Below are 22,786 nucleotides of genomic sequence, written 5' to 3'. Positions count from 1 at the left end.
AAATCACTGAGAATTTCAAGATGGCAACAACAGAGCATTCCAGCAAGCACTGCCCAGCTAAGGGCTGCACAGGTTCTAGGCCCTGCACACACTTGCTGTGGTTCTCAGGGCTGTTGCAATCCTGGCTGGTGACTGAGGCAAGCTCTTTCTACTTTATCGGCATAGCTTTCCAAAGCTCCACGTGCTCAACCCTGAGATTTTTAAAGTTCCCCCTGTGGAACTTTACTTACGTGGGCTCATAATTGTAGGAACCAGGAAATTACTTTTTGTTAACCATTTTCACTCTTCTCAGAATATATGCATAGTATTTCTTACCCCTTCAGCCCAAAAAGAACATCAGGATCGGGACCTTGGGTCAAAATGAACCATTGTCTGCCCGGCTGAGAATGCCAGCCACTCTGGCCACTGCATCCAGAGACTTTTAATGGCCCTATTCTCCTCTCTGCTATCAGGCCTTAAGAATCTCTTCCTAAAAGTCACTATCTACCCAAGAAGCCACTGTGACTTGATAGTCCACCGGTTTGTCCAAAACTTTTAAAGGGCAATTTATATTTTCAACCTGTCTCACCTCTTGGGTAATGACGTAGATGAGTTTATGGCTCACTGTGTAGGTTAGCACTTCCTCTTATCTATACTAACTGCTTCTTTTTCAAGTATCAAGAGTTCCCTCTTGGGGCGTCTGGGTGGCTCAGTCAGTTAAGTCCGACTCTTGATTTCAGCTCAGGTCATGATAGCAGGATCATGAGATCGAGCCCTATGTTGTGCTGAGTGTGGTGAAGCCTGCTTAAGACTCTCTCTCTCCCTCACCCTCTGTCCCTAATCCCATACCCCCCTCCCCCTCCCCCCGCCAAATGCACTCTCTCTCACCAAAAAAAAAAGAGTTCCCTCTAACTCTGCCTTCCAGGATTTGATGACCAAGACTGTGTTTGAACATTTGTACTCTTAGTGGCTTGAAATACTTTAATCATTCCTTATCTCCTTCTCCTGGCTTCATCCCATCCCTTATATTTGACTATTTTAGTGGCGCCTTTCTGCAGCATGTGAAAGTGAAGACATTGCCTCCAAGCAAACATGAGGGCTCCATGCAAATGTAATGCATTAATTTACGCGTGTTTCCTTCCTGTTGAGCCCGACCTTCTGTTGTCCTTCCAGGTCACAACAGCCCCTTGGTGTCTGTAGGGAATGATCTGTAGCGACTGTGATATCCTTTCCTGAATTGTCCTCCCAGAAGTACCCAGAATTCTTTCTGCCAGGGCCCAGCCCCGGAGCTCATCTGCCCACATCTCTGCCCTGGTACAGCCTCTCAGGGCCAGCCTGGATTTATCCCCATCACGTGGCATTTTCACCTGCCAAAGGATTCCCTGATCATCTGATTACCTGGGGGTTTCATTGTAAACTTCCTCTCCCACACAATTTACATAAAGATGTAGAAAAGAAGTCCTAGAATTGAGCCCCCAAAGAATTTAATCTGTAAGTGAATGGAGAGAGAGATCCTTTTGTTTCTTGTTTATTGCTATCTCTAAGCTATTCCCTATCAGTGACAAAATATTTGGCCCCAAAGGTTCTTAATTTTGAAAGTAAACTTGTCACAAGCTTTTGAAAGACTAAATGCAATTTCCTTTCCTGCCATTTTTTTTAGCCCCTTAAAAAACTATAATAGTTTAACAAAGCACTTAAGAGCCCCAGCTTTGGAATCAGAACTGATTTGATTTTTGCCTTTGCCACTTAACGAATAGCGTGCCTTGGGGCACATTAGTCAATTATCCTCAGTCTCAGTGTTTTCATCTTTAAAATGGAAATAATAATGCTGACCTTGTATGTTGACTCTGGAATTAAGTGAGGCAAGGGATTTGAAATGGTTGGCATATAAAAGGCTCAATTAATGGTAGCTATTATTTGCTTGTTAATCTTTTATTACTAATTGCATCAGTTTGTACATCTAGGGTTCACTTTTTATGGACAGGCATTTACTTGAAGGTGAAGTCCGTGGCTATTAGTACTGCTCGTTATATATTTCATTCATGCATTCAGAATACATATTTATTGTATACCTCATGGATGTAGAGGACACTAAGAACCCGCCACCAGCCCCTGACCTTGAGGAACACCCAAGGACATGGTGGAAGCAAGCATACCAACAATCAGTATAATTTCATTCATCTTTTACACAGACATTCTCTCAGGGAACTGATTCATGTTCCATCAAGTCTTTAGCCAAAGGAGAAAATGTGGATTTTCCTAAAATAAATCTGGAATTTTCTGAATAGGCAGGAATAGTTCAACACACTTCCCTTTCCAATTTCCTAATAGGAGAACCCAGGTTTTGGGGGGACCCCCTCCCAGCCAACAGTGCCACATTTTCATTCATACTTGTGTATTTCAAAAATTCTTAGAGAAAGGCCCATCTGTATCTATGATTCACTGAGTCTAGTTTTAAAGTAGATCTAGAACTTTCCAATCAGTTTAGAGGGTAATTTGAAATGGGAAAGGCAGGGAAAATCTACTCAGTACCTGAGAATTGTTTTGTACTGTGATCATCATCAGATGATGGTTCCCTGATTCTCCACCTGAGCTTTTCCAGGATCTTTTAAAAATCATTTTATGGGTTTTGAGAAAAGGACACACACACACACACACACACACACACACACACGAGTTTTCCCCAACAAATGTCTTCTTTGCAGCTGACCAGTCCCATTCTGTGGGTTTCTTTCAAATCAAAACACTTCCTTGAAATTGGAAGAAGCCCTAGTAATCACATGGCTGTGTTCCCTTAATTCATTTCCTTGTTTCTCCATCAAATTCACTTCTAAAAACTCAACAGTACCTTCCTCCTTGGCCATTCCAATGGGGGCTTAGGTGAGGGGGCGGGGGGTAAGACCACTATTCTTTAGTTTCAGAGGATAAAATAGGACACTTGGTGCTGAGCCCTTCGCATGGACAAACTGGGTGGTGGGAAGGCAGGCACGAGAACAAAGACCCATCAGGTTGTTGTACTCATCATTGTGCCTTGTTTAGCATCCCACAAAGAGACAGAACCTCTACACACTCTGCTTACAAATCAGAGTGCTTAGAATCCACAGGTATTTGTTTGGGGGCTTTTAATGGTGCCTGTGTTTCACACACCACATCTCAATCGCCCTTTACACTTCTCCTAACCCTCCAGCAGAATTCTTAATATTTTGTAGGACCCCCTCATTCTCCTAATGGCCCTTCCAATGAGAGATTGAGATGATCTCCTCCCATTTTGCATGTGGAGAGAGGCCCAGACAGACCCAGTTGCTCACCTCACAACCTCCACCTCCCACCAGCCCTTCAGGATTCCCCAGCATTTCTTCCAGGCCTGGACCCCATCTAGCTCCTTGGAGCAGGACATGCCAGGCCATCCACAATGCCTCTCTTCCTCAGGGCCCCACCCCTTCCTAGCACCTCCTCATTGGGTAGCCCGAGACCAGGGGTCCACCCACCTCCACTGGGGCTGAATCCCCTGGTGACCAACACTACCTCCAAAAGGCTGAGCCACCAGCCCAGCCACTCACCCCCATCTGGCTGGGCTTGGTCACCCCAAACAAGTGTGAAAACGCCACCTTTGCAGGCCGGAATCCGAAAGAAATTGGAAACCTGCTGTTAGCTTCATTCCCACTCTCTTCTCATGTTTGCTGTTATTTTTTAACACTTTTTTTTTTTCTCATAAAAGCACTATCCTCTTCCCCAGAGCTTGCCTGTAGCGAAGGCATGGTCTGTACAACTGCAATTATTTCAGAGAACAGATGGAGTGAGGAGCAGAAAGTCTGTTAATAGTAATAGAAATGCTACATGTTAACCTGGACAGCACATGATGACAGTCCCATGACTACCCGTTCTGTTCCCACCAGCTGGGCCACCAAAGTAGGAATGAGATATTCACAAACACAGCCATCAGCCACGTAGCCACCTAAAGTTAGAACTCAAATTCCTTCACACTAGGGGCCTTGGCGACTGCTTAGGCCGAGAGCAGAAGAGGCCAAGCCACAGCACGGTGCCAGGCCTGGCAGAACGGCCCCAGCTCTGTTTCCACTGCCAAGGCTTCCTAGGTCAGCTGAGGCCCGGGCCTGGCTTTTAGGCAAATGCTGCATTTGCTGACCCTAGCCAGGAGCCAATCCAACCAGCTCTTGGGAGGAAGCATTAGGTCTGGCTGAGCTGATCTTACATCCTGGGAGGTATGGGTGAGTGAGAGGCCTGGCTCAGGAACCAGAGGCTGGCTGGGAGACAAAGGGAAAGGCTCCACGGGAAGCGACACAGTGTCAGGGCCAGCAGTACAAAGGACTTGGGGAGAAATCTTTTCATTCTTCTAGCTCATGAAAAATAAACAGTGTCCCATCCTGGCATAGGAAATGGGTCCATTTATTTCAACAAATCTTTCTTGACCACCTACTATGTGCAAGAAAATATGCTAGGCACTTCAGGAACAACCAAAACACACTAGTACCTACCTTCGAGAAAATCCTAATCTAGTAAGAGGGGCCAAGAGAAGCCCACCTAGAGCCAGATACATAGCAGATCGTGATAAGTGTCCTGCACAAAGGTACAAACAAAATGTTACTGGAGTTCAGATACTAAGGACATCTTGTCTGGTTCAAGGGGCTCAGAAGAAATTTTCCTAGAGGAGATGGGTAGCACTTGAGAAGTGTCTTAAAGAATGGGTAGGAGTTTCTGATGAGCAGAGAGACCAGTATAAATAAAGGCACTGAAGTCGGGAAGCAAGAGTCACACTTGGCGATCGGAAGCACCCCCAGCCTTCGTGGGCACGTGTAGTGCTGTGGTGGGCTGGGCCAGGCAGGTGACTTGAGAGCAAGCTATAGGAGGCCTCAAGTGCCAGGTTACACACTCCACATTTAAGTCACAAATCTGTGGCAGGCTCTTCCTTAGATTATCGGGCAGTCGTGTGCTTGCAAATGCCAATTCCAGGCTGCTCTTTCCAACTCCTCATGCCGTGGCCTCACGTTGGTAACTGGGATGCTTGGATGGACCGTGGTATGAATATTTACCCGTGGAAATGTGGGAGCATTGCCAATCAGGCTTTGTTTTCAGTTGTTTGTTTTCCAGACAACTGGTTTACCAAGTCAGCCGCAAATGACTACATGGGTAAGAAGGCCAGTGAGGAGACTGTCAAAATATTAGAGGCAGGAGCAAGTCTAGACTCACCCTCGGGTGCCAAAGAGAATGAGGAGAGGGGAGAAAGGAGTCTAGAGAGACCCTAAACTTGGGAATCAAAAAGAACTGGGCATGGCTGGAGAGGGAAGAGCCAAAAGATGACTCATGTTTTGAGTTTGGTGGCTGACAAAATGGCGGTGCCATTCACAGAAATAGGTAAGTCAGAGGAGGATCTGGTGAGTGGGGTAGACCTGAATGTAGCTTTGGAGGTGGAGATAACCCCCTGATAACGAATTAGATTGAAGAAATGATCCACACTCAGCGTTGCTTTGGAGCTCTCCTCTCCCATTCCCTTCCTTCCGTTTCCTCGTCTCCCTCCCATGCCGTGCGGATCGGATCATATCTCAATTCATTGCTTGATATGCTGTGATTTCTGTGCCTGCTTGGCTGCGTGTGAGACTTTGAAATTTAAATAAGTCCCTCAGCTTTATTAAGACAGGAAAGTTGCAATAGATCAGAACACAGGCTTTGGGGGCTGGAGAGAGTACAGTGAACTCATGAGGACTTGAGCTCACCACTCGGCCGCCTGTGCCCCTCATGGCACACAGCCAGAATCCCGTGAGCCAGGCGAACTTCCCTCCCCCAGCCATCTTGAGCAGGCAGCTGCTGTGGAGGGACCGTCATCCCTAGAGGACTGGGCAGTGCAGTGGCAGAAGGCACTTGATTCAGTGATGCTGGAACATGTTGCCAACAAGTACATCTTTGTAGTATGTATGTTTTAGATTGCACAAATGTCCAGAGACCTGGGTGTGGACAAATCCACAACATGCAAATAAATACCATCTTGTCGTAAGTAGAAGTCAACCCTGAATCTGTCCCTCCGCCTTCTGACCTGTGCCTGCCCTTCTGTGAAGGGAGGAGAAGGTGCAATTGGGAGACCAGGGACATGGTTTTCAATCCCAGAGAAGCCATTCACTTGTTCACAGTGACTGGCATTTATTGATCACTTAGCATATGCAGGGCACTATTCTGAGCCATTTATTAGCTCGCTCAATGTGTATAACAATCCAAGAGAAAAGCACTATTATTATTATCTCTATTTTATAGATAATGAACTTGAGACCCAGAGAGTTTAGGCAACATGCCCAAGGTCACACAGCGACTGAGTAGGATTCACATCCCTAAAGTCTATTGCCTCAGACAGATCCTTGAATCCTTCTGAGCCTCGGGTTTGTTTTTTTTTTTTTTTTTCCCAGTGGTACACTCAGAATGCTAATCTTTATTTAGAGGAGTTTCACTTGCAGTGGCCCCATTTCCAGGAATGTGACCCCAGTCACACAAAATTTTGGCCTTCACTGACTGGGACCCAAGTCCCTTGCAACCTCTGACCCCAGCACTCAGCCCTTGCCAAAGCATCCTTTATTCCTCTTCCTTAATCCCCACTCCCAGCAGGCAGGCTTACCCCCACCTGGCCCCATGCTGTGTGGAAGTATTTGGTCCCCACCTGTGTTCCCATAGCCAGCGTGTCACATTGTGTTGTAGTTCGTTTACAAGTCTGTCTCCTTGTCACTTTGTGAACCATTCAAGGGCATCTTTGTAAAGACAGTGTAGGATGTAGCCCCAGGTAGCTGAACCAGTTGAAGGAAAAGACCTTTAGCCTGAACAAAAGGTATTTGTGAAGCTATGATAACCGCCTTCAAATGTCTGAAGTGCCACCATGTGCAAGGACAGGACTCGTTCTGTGCAGTTCTTGAAGAAAGAACAGGATCAAGCATGAGTTTTAAGGGGCAATTTGGGGGCTCCATGAGACATCATAGCCCTCTCTAACAAGCTGGGCCATACCTGAATGAGTCACGTCCCCAGGGAGTGAGGGACACCCATCACTGGGAGCACCATGGAGATGCTAGACGGTTGCTGGCTAGGTTTGCTGTAAAGGAAACTCTGCCCCCATTTCCTCCCAATATTTCAGGGTTCTGTAATCAGTCCCATTTCCAGACAAACTTAGTCTCTCCAGGGCCATGGAGAGAGCGTGAGTTAGAGAGAAGGAGGGCTGCATCTGAGCATGCCCCAGTGGCCCCGGACTAGACTAGAGATGCCAGGGAACTCTGTCTCTCCAGCTCCAGGCAGCTGGAGATGGGCCTTTTGGAGGAAGTCTTGTGCCTGCCAAGGTAACTGCTACTCCAGAGACCACTAGGAACAAACACCGAGGCCATTTGTTCACGATAACAAAACTTGACCCAGGGACCTTGCTTCACAGTCTTAAAAATACTTTCAAGCTTTTAAATCACTTTATTTTTAGAATAGCCCCATTGTGTGAGACACATATTATTGCCATTTTGCAGATCGATTAACTGCACCCGGGTAAGAGTAAATAACTTGCCCCCAAACATATACATGGAGAAGCGGGGGCTAGAATCCAGGTCCTCTGTCATTGACTTATCTCAGACAACATCAAGATGCCTTGTTGAAGATCAGCCTCTGACACTCACTTTTAAAACCAGCACAGAAAATTGATGTGTGTGTCAGGTAGGAATGTGTTTGGGCCCAAGGAAGAAAATTCCCCACCACAGGAACTTAGCAGGTTTATTTGTTTTGTGCAACACGTTGAGGGGCTGGCAGATGCAGGCAGATTCAACAGCACAAGGATCCAGATTCTTTCCATCTTTCTGTTTTACCCTCCTTACCACACAGGCCTTCAACCTCATGCTTGTTCCCTCTTTGTCACAGGATGGCTGCTACCCATCCAACATCACATCCACATTCCAGGCGGGAAGGAAGGGGAATGGGTGGAGACAAAAGGTGACAAGTGTTTTCTCCTAGTGAGCCTGTGCCTTTTATTTGGGAAGATATCCCTTCCCAGGGACTTTCTCTTACATCTTCTTGGTCAGAACATGGCCCCCACTTGGTGAAAGAAACACTGGGAAGTCCAGTGTTGTAGCTTCCCAGACTCTACAAGAGAGGAAGGCAAGGAGGGACAGCTGATTCATAGTGAAGATACAACATCTTTTCCAAATGGTGTCAAAACATGACATGAGCCCCAGTTCCCAGGCTGAGGTGCCTCTGTGCACATAGCTCAGGAAGTATCTTTGTCAGCAGCGATGGAGAGAAAGGCTGTCCCTCTGGATGCCAGCATGAAATGTGAGTCGCTCCCGGGGGATGAAAGGCTTTAGGCTCAAGGGGCAACACCCAGACTGCATCCTGGTGGGACCATCAGCCCTGGTGAGGAACAGCTGTTACACTCAACCTCCCCCAGGAAGAAGGCTCTTAACTAGATTTCCCATACAGAACTTTGTGGGGGAGGTTCAAACACAACCAACCCACCATGGGCTAAATTTGTATTCCAACCAACATCATAATGAATCGTGGGAGCAGAGGGTGACTGGTGTTTGTGACTTCAGCTTCTCAATTTGGTGCTTGAGCCCCTTAGTCTTCAGGGCCCCAGGCACAAGGGACTCCAGCAGGTCAGGGGAGGCCTGTCCTCTTTATGTAGAGGGCACACACTCTTCTCTGAGAGTGCACTAAAGTAAGAGGCAGGAAGCCGGGATTTTAGTCAGTGGCATATTTGGTTAGGGACCTGGGACACCAGAATTTAGGACTGGAGTTCTCACCCCTAACTCTACCTTAGTGTCACCTGAGAAACTTCCAAATTGACACCAGTGTCTTGGTCCCACTCCAGACCCCTTAGGTCAAGAGTTCAGCCTTGGTAGCCTTGAAAAGCTCCCCTAGTGACTCTAATATTCCCTTGGGTAAGAACTACTGCCTTGGAGAATATAGCCCTCCACTCAACTTGACCGTGAAACTTCATCGTATCAGGTCAGCTCAATCTCCCATTCAAGGACAAGTGAGTGCTGTAGGCAACAAGCCACCTCCATAATTATATCTGAAAATGAGAGAGGTGCAATGCTGGTTACTCCCCAGTGTGCTGTAGTCTCCAGTGGGCTTGCTGGATATCTGAGTCAAGGAGTCAAGGGCCCTGTTCTAAGATGTACCTGGGATTTGTTTTAATCAGGTGTGGTAAGGCACGCAGATGGAAACGATGGTCATGAAGGAAGGAGTTTGTACTCACAGATCCCTAGAGACAGGAGTCAGGGCACACCACACAGGGCCACGTGGGGAAGCACCGGGGTCTGTCAGGAGGCAGAAGGAGTGAGGAGAAATCATGGGCGAGAGTCTTTACTGTGATTTTCATGGGGGAAAAAATGGGCAAGGGAGGATAATCAGGGTAGACAGGTTTAGGATTGGCTAGTTTGAATAGTTCCAGTGGGCTCTGGAGCATAGGAGCTGCCCCTAGTTGTCTGGTCCCAGGCCTGGGGATGAGTAGGGCAGGGGATAGTGGCTCAGCTCCACAAAGGAGGTGATGAAGGGCATAAGCTCTGGACTGATAGGCTTGCATTTGAAGAGCGTGCTCTCAGGTGAGTGTTTGCTGTCTCCAGTGTTTGCCTCCTCCAGGATCAGCAAAGCTTCAGATGTTAAAGCATCAGAAAATAAGACATGATTAACATAAGCCCCGCCTTCTCAGTACTTCCAGCACTCGGGACTATCTCCCAAAATCTTGTCATACTCTGTTCTTAATACTTTTCATTCCTCCTCTCTGGGAAAGGCAGGCACACATACCCCTCAAATGGCAAGGCGGAGGGAGAGGGCCTCGAGACTCAAGGGTGCGGCCCCACATCAGTCCCTTTCCCTGGGGAATATCTGCGCTACGGAGAGTGTGGCTCGCTGGCCTACTCTGGGAATGCCCACTCTTGAGCCATGTGACCCGTCGCTCACATGATCAGCTGTCACTGTGCCCACTCGGATCCACCCGCCCCCCACCACCTGCAGGAATTCCATGTCTAACACCTGTGTCTGGTCACATCACCCCCACACCCGCATTCACCAACCTCACTGGCATATACGACCTTGCCCATCTCCCTCACCACCTTTGCTGGCTGCCTCTGCTTCCCCCCTAGGCCTCAGCCCCTCGGCCTCAGGGACTCTGGGCTCCAGACACACAACGAGTCTGGGCTCCCTTTCACATCTCTGTGGCTTTGTGTGTGCTGTTTCTCTGCCTGGCATGGCTTCCCTCCTGGGCAGACTTGCCTTCACCAGGACGCTGCGGGGAGGCTCTATTTGGTCAGCGCAGGCAGACTTGGTCACCTCCTCAGACCGGCTCCTGCAGCCCCAGCAGTGTGCCTGCTCCTCACATTATTTGCCTGTGCATCCAGCTCCCCATTAGACCACGGTCTCCTCAGAGGCAGAGGCCATGTCTCTCTCACCTCTTATCCTCAGCCCCTCTCGTGGTGCTTAGTACATGGGAAGAACTCAGTCAGTGCTTGCCAAATGAGTGAATGAGTGAATGCATGAATGAACCAACGAACCAACCAACAAATAAACAGTTGAACCACCTGGGCCAGGTACAATGTTTGTTTCATCTATTCATTCAAAAATATTTATTGTGTGTCTTCTATGTGCCACATGCTATAATCAACGGGGTACAGAATGGTGAGCAGAAACAGACACCATCCCTGCTATCAGGGAGGGTGTAATCTGGTGGGGGACGTGCATACTTGACCAAAATTCATGCCCATGAATGGATTATTGACTGTAAACTGAGATGGATGTCTGAGGGGAGGAAATATGAGCATGTTTAACAAAGCAACTTAACATGGAACACAGGGGTCAGGGGACCCTTCTCTAGAGAAGTCACCCAGAACTGAGCTCTGAAGTATGAAGAGGAGTTCACTAGATTAAAGGGGGTGGGCTGGGAGTAAGGAACATTCCAGACAGAAAGAGAACATATGCAAAGGCTGTGAGTGGGAGGGAGCAGGGCAAACCCTAGAAACAGGGAAGGCCTGTGAGTGCCAGGGACACGTCCACAAAATGACAAGGAGAGGTGGGCAGGGGGGCAGATTATTCAAGGCCTTATAGAACACAGTAAGGATGCATGGAAAGCCAGTGAAGGATTTTAATTAACAGGATAGCATGATCTTACTTGTGTTTTGAAAAGATATTCTGGATCCAGGTGGGAAATTGATTAGGGAGTCAAAGCGAATATGAAGAAACCAGTTAGGAGGCTGTTATAATAGACAAGATGAAAGATGATGGTAGCCAGGGTGGACATGGCAGTGTAGTAGGTGGGGGTGGAATGGGCGGACTTGAGAGATGCTTGGGAGGCAGAATTGATAAGACTGCTATGGATTGGAACATGACTCCTGGGCTTCTGGTTTACGATAGCAGATGGGGTGCCTTCATTCGTGGAAACAGAAAACTCTGGAAGCCCAGCCGGTGTTGTTGGGCAGGACTTGCGTGAGGTGCTCCTCTCCTCTCCATGGGGAGAGAAGTGGGTCATGGGGCACAGGGTCTGGAGCTCAGAGGAGAGCTGGGTGTGGGAGAATAAATGTGCCTGTGCTTGGAGGCTCCAGAGAAGGAGGTAGGAGCAACAGATGAAGAGAGCCTAGGGTCCAGCTATGAGCAAAACAAGCCATGGGGAAGAGAATGGCCTGGAATCACAAAAGGCATTGAAATGCCTTGGGAAGCACAACAGAGGGAGATGCCAGGTCTGACGAAGATTGGAAAGTGCCCATTGGGGTCGGGGACACTAGCAAAGGACTGTAGCAGAAGCGAGGGGGCAGAGTGGGTTAAAGAGTAAATGGGAAGTCCCAGGGATGAAAGTGCAGCACAGGGAATACAGTCAACACTGTTGTAATGTCGCTGTATGGGGACAGATGGTGACAACACTTTCCGTGGCAAACAGTGAGTAACGTGTAGAACTGTTGAATCACTGTGTTGGACACCTGAAACTAATACAGTGCTGTATGTCAACTATACTTCAGTAAGTTTTTTTTTTAATTTTTTTTAAGGTTTTTATTTATTTGACAGAGACAGAGCACAAGTAGGCCAAGCAAGTGTCTGCCTTCGACTCACGTCATGATCCTGGGGACCTGGGATCAAGTCTTGCATTAGACTTCTTGCTCAGCAGGGAACCCGCTTCTCTCTCTGCCTGCCACTCCCCCTGCTTATGCTCTCTCTCTCTGTGTCAAATAAATAAATAAAATCTTTAAAAAATTAGGAAGGGTAAACGGGAAGTAAGGAAAAGGAAATGGTATATGCGGTCCGCCTGTGAAGCGGGGAGCAGGCGAGCACAGGGGGCTAGCTGGTGGACAGGGAGGGGGGAGGGCAGGGAGGGGGGACTGTCACCTATGGTCAGGAGGCCCCTTGAGGTCAAAGACTAATCGTGATAGGCTCAGTTGAAGAAGCAAGCTGAACAGAAAGGAGGTTGTAGCCAGAATCCATGTGAACTTTGGAGATGGAGCAGTTTGGGATGACGAGGGTGTGACTGTTGATGGTTGAGACAGAGAAAGAGAAGATTGCCAAGAGGTGCAGGTGCAGGAACCAGAGCGGCCGTGGTGCTGGACGGGTATTCCACATGTTTGCTGAAGTCACTGGGATGACAGCGGGACAGAGGGAAGAAAAGAAGACTGAGCAGGTGCCAATGTCTTCAATGAATGAGCAGGAGCAACCGTGAGACCATAGGGGACAGCAAACAGGCCGGAAAGAGGATGTATGGTTGCATGGCCTGAGCCACAAAGAAGGACATGGCGACAGGGAGCAGTGCCACCTCCTGGCCTCCTGACCCTGGGGTTTGTGAGGCACAAGAGAACACACACCAGCACTGGAGAGTGCTCAGGGGGTGGGGCCCTTCAGGGGAGATCCAGGCAAAGGCAGAGAAGTAGAGCGATTCATGGAGAGACAGAGGACAGAGGGGAGATGCGTGTTCCTTGGTGGCATTTCTGCAGGGCACACTGGATGTGTCTGGAGGTGGAGGAGGAGTGAGGACTGGTTCTGAGGCAGAGAAGAAAAGAGCATTTGGGGCATGATGGGGTGGCGGAGGACGAATGTCTAGGAAGGATGTCGGTTGGGGAGGCTTTGGCTGAAAAAAACCAGGGTGGGAGGCAGGGGAGATTGGGGCTCAGTCTCTCTGAAGGTGGCCAGTGGGGCAATGGACAGAAGACTTGGCTCGTTAGGCCTGGGGGAGTCAGTGTCACTGGGTGCTTTCTGCCCACCGGGACTGTGGTGGCTACCCATGAGGCTGACATTTCCCTGCGGGAAGAATCAGTGTCACAGTGAGCTGCAGTAAGTAGACAACCCCATGTACAGATGGTGGTTGAGGGCGGAAGCCAGAGGTTCAAGGATGAGGCCTACCCAGCTCTGACAGCTCTTTAGAGCAGAGTTCAAAGTCAATAGCCTCTTCTTCCCACTTTCCCTCCGTTTTTTCCACTCTCTCTACTGCTCCCATTTCCCCAGCCTGCAGTTGGGACACACCTATTAAAATTCCTTCTGGAATAATAAGAAGAAAGGTCAAAAGGGGACAAAGATTTATACAGACATTTCACCAAAGGTATATGAATAATCAATAAGAACGTGAAAAGGTGCTCAACATCACTGGTCATTAGGGAAACGTAAATTAAAAACACGGTGACATGCCACTAGATACCTGCTAGAACGGCCACAGTGTAAAAGACAGATGGTAACAAGTGTTGGTGGGGATGTGGACAAATTGGAACCCTCATGCACTGCTGGGGGGGTTGCACAATGGTGCAGTCACTTTGGGAAACAGTTTGACAATTTTTAAAAATGTTAAGCATAAATTTACTATATGACCTTGCAATTCCACTTCAGATATTTTCCCGAGAGAATTGAAAACAAATATCCACACAAAGACTTGTAGCAAATGTCCATAGCAGCACCCTTCAAAATAGCCAAAAAGTAGAACCCAAATGTCCATCAACTGGACGAATGAAATGCATACCAATATCCATACAATGGAATACTATTTGGCAATAAAAAGGGATAAAGCACTGAGACATGTAATAATATAGTTGAACCTCAAAAACATTATGCTGAGTGCAAGAAGCCAGGCCTGAAAGACCACATATTATACGATTCCATCTACATGAAATGTTCAGAAAAGGCAAAAGGGAGATTATCAAGACAGAAAGTAGATTAGTGGTTGCTTGGAGCTGGTTGGAGAGAACAGGAAGTAACTGTAAATGGCACAAGGTTTCTTTTTGGGGTGATAAAAATGTTCTAAATTTAAATTGTGGTGATGGTTGCACAGCTCTGTTAATTTACTAGAAATTGTTGGAATGTATGCCTAAAAGGAGTGAAGTTTGTAGTATGGAAATTATACTTCAATATAGCTGCTTTAAAAAACTGACCTGGACAAATCCAGATCTAACTCTGCCTCTGTGTCGTCACCATCGTCTGGAAACACCATGGTTTGTTTTGTTTTGTTTTGTTTTTAAGATTTTATTTAACTATTTGTCAGAGAGGGAGAGAGTGCATAAGCAGGGGGAGCGGCAGGCAGAGGGAGAGGGAGAAGAATGGCTCCCGCGGAGCAAGGAGCCCGATGTGGGACTCGATCCCAGATCCCAGGACCCTGGGATCATGATGTGAGCCGAAGGCAGACGCTTAACTGACTGAGCCACGCAGGTGTCCCAGCACCATGATTTGTTAACATGGGTTCCCGCACCTTGCTCACGCCCTGCGCTGTGGAGCCCAAGCCCTTGTCCATCCATTGCCCTTCACCTAACTGCCCTCCACAAATAGAATGAGGATTCCCAGAGCTCTGCCTGCGGCAAAGGGACAAGGCCATCCCTCTTTACCTCTCAGCCGGTGAGAGAGAGACTAGAGGCTGACATCTCCAGGATAATACTATGTGATTAGTATACATTTCTCTTTATTTTACCATTTTAGTTTATTCTTAGCAGGTCATTCAGTTGACCCTTGAACCTTAGGAGTTTGAAGGTGCAGGTCCGCTAATCCACAGATTTTTTTCAATCAATACAGTACATTACCCCAAATTTATTTTCTCTCATGATTTTCTTCACTTTCTTTCCTCTGGCTTACGTTATTGTGAGAATACAGTATATAATACATATAACATATAAAATATGTGTCCATCAGCTCTTTATGTTAGCAGCAAGGCTTCTGGTCAACAGGAGGCTGTTAAGGTTTGGGGGAGTCAAAAGTTAGACATGGATTTTCAACTGCACAAGGGGTCACCACCGCACCAGTGTTTTTTCAAAGGTCATCTGTACGTTCACATGGCTCAAAAACCAAGATGGTAGAACAGGCATATACAAGAGATAGCCGTCCCATCTCTCCATCCTATCTGCCCCTATTACCACCACCGCGTGCATCCTCTATTGGCTTTTTAAAAGTATCCTCCCAGAGTTTGTTTATGCAAATACAAGCCACTGTAAAGAAATACCTTATTTTCTCTTTCTTCTTTAAAAGTGAGCTCCTAGATACACTGTTCTGCATCTTGCTTTTTTCACTTAATTTATCTTAGAGAGCTTTTCATAACAGATCTTAGAGAGCTTCATTGTTTTTAAGAGCTATCAAGTATTCCATTGCGAGTATGTATCAGTGTTTATTAACCAATCCCCAACTGATGGACACTTGAGTTATTCCCAACTTTTGCTATTATTATTCAGCCCTGTCTAGAGCTGAAATGAAAACCTTACATACACATTGTCATAAACGTGCAGATATCTTTAGAAGGAAACAAATCACAGAAATGGGATTGCTGAGCCCCAAGGTAAATTGCCCCCACTTTTCTTCCCCACAGCAATGCAGGAAACTTCCCCACAGCCTCACCAGCAGAGCATACAATCAAACTCTTGAGATTTGTGGAATGTTTGACAAGGACATTGATTCCATCTGCTTTTTTCAAGTAGATTTACTTTCTTTTTTTTTTTTTTAAACTTCATTGAGGTAAGAACATGAGATCTACCCTTTGCCAGATTTTAAAGTGTACAATACAGTATTATTAACTACAGGCACAATGTTGTTCAGCAGATCTCTAAAACATACTCATTCTGCATAACTCAAACTCTGTACCCATTGAACAGCTGCTCCCCACTCCCCCCTCCCCCAACCCTGGCAACCACCGTTCTGTTCTACTTACATGAGTTCGACAATTGTAGATACCTCATATAAATTGAATCATACAGTATTGGTCTTTGTGGGACTGTCCTATTTCAGTTAGCATAATGTCCTCATGGTTCATTCCTTTTGTTACAAATGATAGGAATTCCTTCTTTTTTAAGGCTGAATAATACTCCACTGTATGTATAGACTACATTGTCTCTAGCCACTCATCCATTGAGGGACATGTAGGGTTTTTTTCACATCTTGGCTATTGTGAATAATGCTGGGATGAACATGGGAGTGCAGACATCTCTTTGAGGTCCTGATTTCAATTCTTTTGGATAAATACCCTGAAGTGGGACTGTTGGCTCATTTAAGCAGGATTAGTTTCACATGATATCTAGATATCTCAGAATCCACTGAATGGATGTTAGAATCTGAAGGTAAGTAGACCATCTATCAGTCCCCTCGTTTTCTAGAAAAAGCTATAGAGGAGAAAGACTTAGCCAAGATCCCCAGCCCACAGCACAAGGCTTCATGAGTACCTACTGTTTGCCTGGTATTCATTAGGTCGGTGTGATACCCCCAAAGAAGTACAAAACAATTTTGTCCCAGGCAAGAAGACATGAGGCAAGTGCAAAAATCTCTGGAGACAAAAATCTCTGGAGACAAATCCATTGTTGTAAGTATTGATTGCACATTCTTCTCCTTAGGCTATGCCTAGAGGATGGACCACCATGGTCAGACATTAGTGTCATGTGCCCGGAGACCAGCTCATCTCCTTCACCCCACCCTATGCCAGCCTGTCTGCTCCAAGGACCAGCAGAGAACAAGCGGGGGCCTGGGTCAGACTTCAAGGGGTCTAGCTACAAGCCAAGCTCTTGAATAGCCTGTTTCCCAATTTATCTGCTGAACATCACCCCACCTCTGCTAAATATTTGCTAGGGAGCTTTTGTTGCCATTTGGGGTCTTTGAAAGGGCTGAAAACCAGCTCCCTGATTGCATTGAGAGAGAGGCTAAAGACCATCGCCACAGAAGCCCTCTCTTTCCTGCTGAGTTTTAGAAGAGGTCTGCTATGGGGTTGCTTAGCAGGGAGGGGATCTAGGATAAACCTCAGGATGTAACCACCTCAGAGAGCACTGTGCAGCAGGGATTCGCCCACGGAGACCAGTCTCCTGGTTCACCACTTATAGAGGCAGACACCAGTGTGGGAGAGCTGCAAGTGGGGGCCGGGAGGGGCAGTGAATGAGGGGAATGGGAAGGAAAAGATGGCTGCCATAGAGAAGAATTCCTCTGAGCATTGTTTGACCAGGAAGAAAATAAGGGTTTGGGGACTTCTTAAGTAGCTTTTTTTAAGTACAAATCTTTTATTTTTTTTTCCTATGTGTAAAAGCAGTGCATTTTATTGCACAAACTTTGGAAAATGCAGAAAAGCACAAAGAAGAATATAGTTCATAATTAGCCCATCACTTAGAGATGGTCAACATTTCAGTTCTGATTTTCTTGGTCCTCTTTCCGTGGAAGGGTATATATGTGTATGATACACAGTTTTGGTCTTCTCTTCTGGTTAACTAAGACAATGAGATCATATCTTACATAAGATTTTGTAACCTACCCCTTGTTTCTACATACCTTAAAAAACTCTGGGAATAGACATAAAAAATATATATGTCAATTTCATAGGCAAAATGGGATTTTATTTTATAAAATTTGCATATCTTTGATTACTAATGAAATTGAACATTTGTTCATATGTTTGTTGATCATTTGTACTTCTTATTTTATGAATTTATGCCTATTCATGTAGCTTATCTATTTTTCTATTGGGTTATTACTCTTTTTCTTATTGATTTAAAGAGTACTTTACATATTAAGGTGAACCCTTTATCATAGATCTTGTAAATATTTTCTCCCAGCATTATCTTTGAATTTTATTTTGCTTTCTTTTTTTTTGTCATAAAAGTTTCAAAATTATATCTAGTTAAATATATCAATCTTTTCTTTCATGCCATTTACTGTTAACAGTTTGGTGTGTACTTTTCCAGACATTTTCTATGCATATGCAAATATATCTATAAATATATATATAGTTAGATATATAAAGTTTTTTTTCCTGCACATTTTAGATGATAACATTCACACTATTCGGCAGCTTATTTCACTTACTAGTATATTTTAGATATTTTTCCATATTAAAATATAAAGATCTAATTCTAACAGAGTATTCCATTATATGAATTTACTAAATTTCATTAAGTCACTTTTTAAAGATTTTTTTTCATTTTCACATTTAAATCTGGAAATTTTTTGGCATATGAAAGAAATGGAGACTGAAGTTTATTCCACATGGTGAGCCAATTGTCTCAGTAGCACTTAAAAAATAATCTATCCTTTCCCTACTTGTTTGAAATAATGTTATCATATATTAAATATCATATATTTAATGAGAACTTGATCATCTATTAAATACACATATGTTAAAACATGAGTTTCTCTCTAGATTTTCTACTTTGCTTCCTCTAGTTACTTGTTCTTTAATCAACACCACGTTGTTTGAATTATTGTAGCTTTATAATATGTTTTAATATCTTCAAAATCAATACCATTTCCCTAGTTTTCAATATTGCTTCAGCTAATTATTTTTTTCTTCTATTCTGAGCTTTAGAATTATTCCATGAAGTTCCCAAAACATCTATTTAAGATTTTGATTGGACTTGTGTTAAATTAGCTAATTAATTAAAGGATATTGACATTTGTAAATGGTTCTTTCAGTTTAAAAGCATAGCGTGTCTCCACATCTATTCAAGTTTTCTTTTCATTGCACATCAGTAGTTTTTTGGCTTCTCTGTCTAAGTCTTGGATTTTTCATCAAGTTTATTCCTAGATATTTTATATTTTTTATTACAATTATAAATGGGATTTTAAAAGTGCATTTTCTGGCCATTATTAATAAGTACTGATTTTGTGTGCATTTCATAACAGCTCACTTTACTGAATATTAGTCTAGCTGTTTCCAGCTGAGCCTTTTGGATTTCTCATGTAGGGAGTCATGGCACTTGGAAAAAGAAAAAAAAATTAATTAAAAGACAGAAAGAGGATAGATGGTTTTATTTCTTTTACAGTATTTATACTTTGTTTCTTTTTACTTTCTTATTACTTTGGCTAGAACCTATTCTTGGGAGTATCAATTATACAGTTTTTCCTTCTGGTATTCTATTGGAATTTCACACACACACACACACACACACCTGGCTCTTTGGGATATGATCCTACGTTCCCCCTCACATTTCTCTCTCTCTTTTTTAATTTAATTTATTTATTTGAGAGAGAGAGAGCACCGGCGCACAAGCGGGGGAGGGATAGAAGGAGAGAGAATCCCAAGCAGACTCCCCGTGGAGCACGGAGTCCAACGTGGGACTCTATCCCAGGACCCTGAGATCATGAGCTGAGCCGAAATCAAGAGTCAGACGCTTAACTGACTGAGCCACCAAGGGACCCCTGCCTGCATATTTTTTAAAAAAAGATTTTATTTATTTATTTGACAGAGAGATCGCATAAGCACAAGCAGGGGGAGCGGCAGGCAGAGGGAGAGGGAGAAGCAGTCTCCCCCCTGAGCAGGGAGCCAGATGCCGGACTCAATCCCAGGAGCCTGGGGTCATGACCTGAGCTGAAGGCAGATGCTTAAACCGGCTGAGCCACCCAGGCGCCCCTGCCTGCACATTTTAACACCAAACTCAAGGTCTCCCAAATGTGTTACTCCTAATATTCATGGCACTGTCATCCACGTAGTTGCCCAAGATAGAATGTCAGGGTCATCCTAGACGTCTCCCTCTCCCCCATTGGCCCTATCCAGTCACTCCATGCTGTTGATTGGACAGTACAAATGCCTCTTTCTGTCTTCATTACTACTACTTGCATTTTCAAGCCCTTGTGATCTCTCTTCAGAATATCCCCGTTGTCTTTTTTTTTTCTCGTTGCTCTTCTTTCAGTTTTTTACTCAACGTTTATCATGTGCCTTCCCAAAGCACACACCTAATCATGTCAGTGGTCTATTCAAACAATTTCAATGGTCCTGTAGCAAAACAAATTCTAAACGACTTAGGACACTTAATCTCTCTATCATCTAGTCCCTGTAACCTCTCAGCTTTGTCACCTACCATTCCTTTCTAGATGCCCTGTGTCCCAGCACACCAAGATTCTTGCCATTCCCCGAACCTCCCCATCCCTTTGCACAGACCCTTCCCTTGGCCTACAGAGTCACTTTCCTGACCCTGCTCATTCTTCCAGATCGAGTTCAAAAGACAGTCTGTGAAGGCGGCCTGGATTCCTGAGGTAGAGAGGTTTAGGCTCCGTCCTCTGCGTCCCCTGAGCACTTGGTAAATGTTCAGGCACTCACACATTGTACTACGGCCACGTCCCCTTCAGATGAAGAGGAGCCCCGGCTTGTCTCTATTTGCCTTACTCACGTCTTACTCTCCCACTCCCTTCTCGTCCTGCATCCTGACCAGTCTGAGGCCCTGTCCACGTGAAACCCAGCTACCACTTATTTCACGACTGCACCTGAACAGTTAAAAGCACACAGATGTGGGATGTCATATTATCTAGGAACCTTACTATAAACCTATGCTATATTCAATTTCTCACTTTCCAAAATGACTATTTCACCCCTTCTTCCTTGTCCCCAAACTTCTTATAATCTGTCTTCCCCTAGACCTTGCCTCTAATTCACTGAGAAAATAGAAGTCATCAGAAGACAGTGTCCTCATTCCTCACCATCACATTCTCCAGTTCCCTTGCATCTGAGCCTGTATCCTCTGCATCTTACCAGAGGCCGGTCCCTCCACTTTTGCTCTGGATCCTGTCCCCACCCACCTTTCCAGAGTCTTGCCTCTTGCAACGATCCCCTTTCTCCTCTCTGTCACCTCTCTCTGTCTCCCTTTCTACTTGATCATTTCCACTGGCCTGCAGACATGTCTGACTGTCACCTCTCTCTTAAAAGAATAATTTAAAAAATTTTAAAGATCTCTTGACTCTTCCTTCCCATCTAGTAACAGCCACTCCCTGTCTCAGCTGACCTCACACTAAAATTTCTTTTATTATCTTTATGAACTGTCTCCCAATTCCACATCCCCTGTCTCATCTCCACCTATCCCAAGCAAACCTCAGTCCTTTCTACTCCACTGAAACTGGTCTTTCCAAGTTAGCAGTGTCCCCAAGTTGTCCGATCACATTGTCACATCTGTGTTCTCATCTCCCTCTACCCTTCAGCAGCATTCGGCATAGTTGACCACCTCCTCCTTTTCGAAACTCTTTCTGGCTCGGCTTTCATGATACCTACTCTTCAGGTGTTCCCCCACCTCTCTGGCTTCACAGTCTCCTTTGCTAGATTCTCTTCTCTTCTAAACATTAGCTGTTCTAGAGAACTCTTTTCTGTTCAAAAGACCTCTTTTCTGCTCCATGTCTAATCCATCCAAGAAGAATCTCATTAGTCTATGGATTTAAGGACCATCTATATGTCAATGTCTCCAAAACTTAGCTATCCAGTCCTGACCTTTCCTCCAGACTCCAGACTCTGACTTGCATACTTTTAGAAGCATTTCTAACTTAATATGCCTAAAACAGAACTCTCAATATCCCCTTTCAAACAGTCTCTCCCCAGGTCTTCTATGTCACTAAATGGTCCCATTCACCCAGTTGCTCAAGCCAGAAACTCAGGAGATATCCTCAAATTCTCTTTCCTCACTCCCTCAATGCCCAACTGTCCCATCCATCAGCAAATCCCATTGATTCTACCTAAAAATACTTCCCCAATCTACCTCCTTGCATCTCTCTCTGTTGCTACCCCCATTCTAGTCCGATATGCCACCATCCTTCCCTTTGCTACTGCAGCAGCCTCCTGACTGGCCTCCTGGCTCCATCTCTCACCTTCTGCTAACCATGCATTCTCCACCCAGCCACCAAAACAATCTTTGGACAACAAATCAGAGCGTCTCACTCTGCCGGCTAAAACCTTCCATTGGTTCGCCATTGCACTTAGAGTAAAACCCTCCTCCTCGCCTACCAAGGCCTACAAAGACTTCTGTGCCACCCCCACCCCCCCCACCTCTCCAACCCGGCCTTGTCCATTCTTCCCCTTGCTCACCCCTAGCCACATGGTATTCCTTCTGTTCCTCAAACCCCCACTCTTTCCCACATGCAGGCCTTTGTAGTGGCTGCTTCCTCTTTTCGGAATGCTTACTCCGTCTCACCCCCACCCTATTTTATTTTCATCAGAGCACTAATCCCAATTGGACATTTCCTTGTGGTTCGGGTTTGTTTGTTTGTTTGTTGAGTTTTTAAAAAATCTGTGTCTCTTCCCTAGAATAAAAGCTTCCTGAAAGTAAGGCTCACACTGTCTTGTTCTCTGTTGGATGCCTAGCCCATAGAACGATTTCTGGCACATAGTAGGTGTTCAGTAAATGCTTGTTGAGGTATGAATGAATCCTAGTATTCCTTGCAACTGGTACTGTTCCTGATACAGACTAAGTTCTCCTGTGTTTGCCAAATTCATGGATAAGTTGCTCCAACCATACTGTAAACTTCTTGAGAGCAGAAGCCCTGTTTTAAATTTCATTTTCCCATCATAGCACCTAGCATGATGCTAGGGACTTCCAGATGCTTAGTAAATATGCTTGTTTGATTTGTTCTTCTTCATAAAGGGAAAGCCAAGCTTTTCAGCTGTCTACTTAATAGACTT

General features: G+C 45.4%; 1 protein-coding gene across 4 annotated transcripts in view; it reads left to right on the top strand.

Moving 5' to 3' along the window:
• Positions 1-22,786, top strand: part of PEBP4 (phosphatidylethanolamine binding protein 4) — a 252,133-nt gene that overhangs the window by 131,510 nt on the left and 97,837 nt on the right. The window lies entirely within an intron of this gene.

This window comes from Leptonychotes weddellii, chromosome 2 (assembly GCF_054177405.1).
Source record: "Leptonychotes weddellii isolate Sample4059 chromosome 2, ASM5417740v2, whole genome shotgun sequence".
NCBI classification, from domain to species: Eukaryota; Metazoa; Chordata; class Mammalia; order Carnivora; family Phocidae; genus Leptonychotes; species Leptonychotes weddellii.
Note: the sequence above shows the minus strand (reverse complement) of the source record. Positions and strands in the feature narration are given on the sequence as shown.